Genomic DNA, 4,834 nt, shown 5'->3' on the forward strand with positions numbered 1-4,834 from the left:
CACAAGCGTAGTATTTTCTTCGCGTTTCTTCTTTTGTTGGAATTTTATAATTGCGTCGCGAGTCGCATGCCGACGTAATCATTTCAGCGTCATAATGCTGAAATATAAAAAGACCTTCAACAATTCCGCAACTATATAAGAGCTCGAATTATCATAAATGATACAATTCTTATGATTGATCATCTGCTGAATGAATTTCATTTCCAATTGATCCACTGACAAGACGAACCATGCTTATCATTCTTTGTCATTCCCTCGCGCTCATCGCAGCCTCGCATTCTTCCGACCAAGAAAGTGTCGCGAAGAAGAAGGCGCAGCACGTCGATGATTCGTGAATAACGCAGAACGGAACTTTTGAAATGCATGGCCACCACTTGGACTTCGCACTCTAAAGCAAGCGAGAAGAACGACAATGTCTATAAATAACGGAAGTGGCGAAGAGAAATTCCGATTAACCGACATGACAACTCGGTGGCTGTGCATGCCGTTGCCCACCGAGAGCGCACGAGGGTTTCCTCTTATCGGTCCTGCGGGATGCACGCAGGAATCCGTTATGACGGCTAGCGTCGAAACACCTCGGATTCCCGTGGTCCTGGTGTTCCTGGTTCGCTCTCTCGACCTCGACTCTGCCGCCTCCGTCTCAGCGGTGGAATACTCGTAGCGGTTCCCTTCGAGGATCATGGGCTCGTACTTCCAGGATCATGGAAATTCCGGAAACCCTCCGGCACCGGTATTGCGGTTACATGGTTCGCGATGAAGCGATAAAAGTCCTTCCTAATCGTCGACCCGCGTGGATAAAGCTTCGCCGCGTTCGTAATTTAAATGCTTCGAGCGACTACGACCTTTTTTGGACACTCGCTAGCGAAGAGTTTACCAACGTGCTACGCGCGCCATTACGACGCTTACAAATTGATTCTGGCTAAATAAAATTACACGCGGTATCGGGATGACACGATATAAATTTGTGCGGAAGTATTGTATACTTATTCCTTGCGGGAATTTGTGACGCTTCGAGAGTTTCGTTGATCAGTGTTTCATCAAGATCAAGAAATTCAAGAAATCTTGTCTTGGTTTTGCCTTGAATCGAGACAAGACCAAAACAAGAAATTGGAAATTGATTTCAAGACAAGACGAGAAATTGTTATCAAGACCAAGATTTCTTGAAATTTCTTGAATTTCCGTGATAGTTTTTAATACTTAATTATTTTAATATTTTATTATTTTATTTCTGATTTGAAAAGTTTTGAATATGTTAGGTTTCAACATTTTTGTATTTATTGATATTTATAACAGGTTATATAGAAATGTATATTCATACATTTTCACTAAATAATAAAATAGCATGTGAGCAGAGTATAATCGATAAATAAAAAAGTGAAGATCTAACCAAATTAAATTATACTCGATACGGTGAGTATCCTTGTTGTACCAGATATTAATCTTTACATTTATGTAAAGGAATATATATAAAATCAATATTGCGAGATTACTTGCAAAAGTATATTATGTATAAACATTTACATATTTCTACTAATAGGATCAATTAAATCAGAAATGATTAAAATATATAGTAATTATAATAATTATATCTAATAATCCCAGGAATCTAATAACCTGAAGTTACATTTGGCAATAACTTTATAATATTAAAAATGATAATTTGAGAAATATTTTTAATTTTCATTAATAGATTTGTCCATAATGGTATAGGCACACTTTTAAACTATGAATTTAAACATAATAAACTACAATGCGACGTAGTAAACGAGCCAGAAGGGCCCTTTAAAAAATCAAGAAATTTCAAGAAATTCAAGATTCTCGAATTCAAGACAAGAAATACAATGTCAAGAAATGCACAAGAAAAACGAAATCAAGGCAAGACAAGAAATCTTGTCTTGATGAAACACTAGTTGATCACGAACATATTCATGTATTTTTCGTTACAGTACACCTAATTCCACACGTAAGCTATTAATTAATAATTAGTAACTGTCAAAAATATTCATAATCAAGGAAATGATGAAGCCCATAGCAGTCGAATCTGGATCGTCAGTGCTTAATAATATTTTCGCGCGTAAAATGTCGTAAAATGTCGTTAACAGTTAAATTTTACTCCACAATCTTACTTTTCATTCGCCAGGACATTCGCAGATATGACGATATGACGATCGGAGTGCTCGTGTCCCGCGTTTATTTTCTCCAATACGAATTGGTTATTCAATTTCCCAGCGTAATTACTTCTATCGCTCACCGGTTGTCTCGTTGCCAATCCGCGATCACGCGAACCGATACGACTGCTCGGAATTGCATAAAACACGACGCGGCGCGCCGGCGTCATTACTCACGATTATACAGACGCGCGAGTTGGAATACGCTAACGCCGCGTGGCACATCGATCTAACGAAGGCGCCCAAGAATCCATTGTTTCCGTAATGAATCGCGTCAGAGAGCCCGCACCGCATCATACGTCATGGCCTCCTCTATATAACATAATCGCCGTCGAATCGTGCGGCAGCATTAATAACATTGAGCACCGAGACCCGATTGTCTGTTCGGTCTGTCGGACCTGGCTAATTTATTATTTCTCATGTACACGCCAGAGATTCGTACCCATGTAATCGTAAGAGCACCCACGAAGACTACAACGCCTATCATTAATGTCGATTTCTTTCACCATTTTTCCCCTCACGTTCTTTCTTTCTCTCTCAGTCTCTCTCACATCTCTTCTATACTGGAATAACGAGTGTTCACAATTGATGATGCGACAATGTTGTATAAATTACTATAAACACCGTTATAGCCCTTTGAATAACGTACAGTATTAGCTACTACGAATTATTTCAGAAATTACTCTATAATTTAACTCGACAATCATCAAATCATTCCGTAGATCATTCCGCTATAAAACTACTATGCTACCATCGCGCTATTAAATCTATGTTCAATCCACACGTCGCTCAAAAAGAATTAATTGGAGCATAATAAACGTTCAATCTACGTTTATAAGAACTTGCGTTTGCTCTTATAGGCGCACACTTGTACAGTAGATATTCTCGTTTAACGAACTTTCCCCATACATTCTATGATATAATCCGGCCAATTGGTACTTCGCTCTTCTCCGTATTTTCACGCTCGCCACTTTCGTGCGCCAACTCGTCGGCCAACTTTCGTTCTGACATTGACAGATGGGATTAAATATCGTCCGTAACTAGCGGGTCATTAATGCGAGGAGGCAAATCGCTTCTATTCCGCGCTTTGGCGGCGCGCGAGTCGATTCGTAGCGAACCAACGGCGTTGCAACGCCGGCGTCAGAGCTGCCGGCCATTAATGAGCGGCATTGTACGATCGCACGTATCGTGCCGCTGTCCTCATATTTCAACGTGCAGCGGTTCGCGCGCGTCAACCCGCGTGTGGGTGCAATGCGATATTAATAGGACACGTGCGGTAGCGCACACGTCGAACAAGATGCGATTTAAACATTCCGTCGTAACTATCAACGCAACGCACGAGGGTGACCCGGGGTAAGGAAAAGGAGAAGAGAGATAGGAAGGGAGAAAGAAAGAGTCTACCGACACACGCACACATACACACGGGTACACATTTCAGCACGGCGCGCGTGCTGAAAATTACAGCGGGTACCGTCGATGACTAATGAGAAATTCACGCGGCCGCTAATGCACCGTATCGTTATCACCTACCGCACCGGCCAGGATTGCAGAAGTCTATCCGAGTGCGATTTACCAGACAGACAACGCGATCCATGACTCGAGAAATCGTAAAGCGGCGAGGCGAGCAAACGCGGCAAGCATTTGTCCGCTAAAAGGCAGGACATAGTCATTTTGAAGAACCGGAAGGAACGCAGAAATGCTGATTATCAGAATACAACGCGCATTATCTTCACGTACTATAAATAATATGATATAATTCCATTAAAATGGAATTGTACGAATAGATACGGACAAAATTGTGTTAAATTTACTGAATATTTTCTATTAAATCAATTCATTACGATATCAAATAAATTTAAGTATCTCTGACATTTACAGCATTCGCAAGTCAATCGATTCGCAAGTCAAGCAATATAATAAGAAAAAAAAATGCGAGACTGGACGAGGGGAATAATGCAAATTATCATCTTTAAGAATCAAGCGCTCGACGGCCTCCAGGAATCTCAAAGGAACGATCGCATGCCGATTTTGCATGCGCGAGAGGGTGGGGGGGGAGGGCAAGCACGGAAGAAAAGAATCCATGCGTGGTATGGTACGCGCGCGAGCTACTGATCACGAATTAATTAAAATCGTGTAGCAATATGCACGGTACACAGTTCCGTGTGGCGCATACACGAGAGATAGGGATTCGAATTGTTCGCGATCACGCGCGCTCTTTCGCGTATAACTGCCTGCGATATATCGCGATTATCCGCGACAGCGCAGCACTTCCCCTGTCTCCTCTTATCCCCCGAAGAAATACATTGAAAGGAACAGAATTCTTCGACATTCGCCCTTTGACGACACGGTTCGCCGAGCTGCAGTTATTTACCCGTGCGGACAATCGTTGCACCGTTGAAGGAATCGAGTCAATTGACCTCGCGATTGTTTCGTGATTTATCCACATTCTATTCGTCCTAGAAAACTTAAGAAAATTAGAACTCTCGTTAAAGCGTGTCTTTATTGTTGAAATACCGAAAGTAAAAAAGAAACGCATTCAAGACTTAAGAAAATATCTAGAATAAAATTTACGATTTAACAAAGCAATATATTGTAATTTCACAATTTCAAATTCCTTTTGAATTTTATTCTACGTAAGTAGGCAAATTTCTCGGCTTTTGATGAGC

This window comes from Acromyrmex echinatior, chromosome 15 (assembly GCF_024713525.1).
Source record: "Acromyrmex echinatior isolate Ae372 chromosome 15, ASM2471352v2, whole genome shotgun sequence".
Lineage (NCBI taxonomy): Eukaryota > Metazoa > Arthropoda > Insecta > Hymenoptera > Formicidae > Acromyrmex > Acromyrmex echinatior.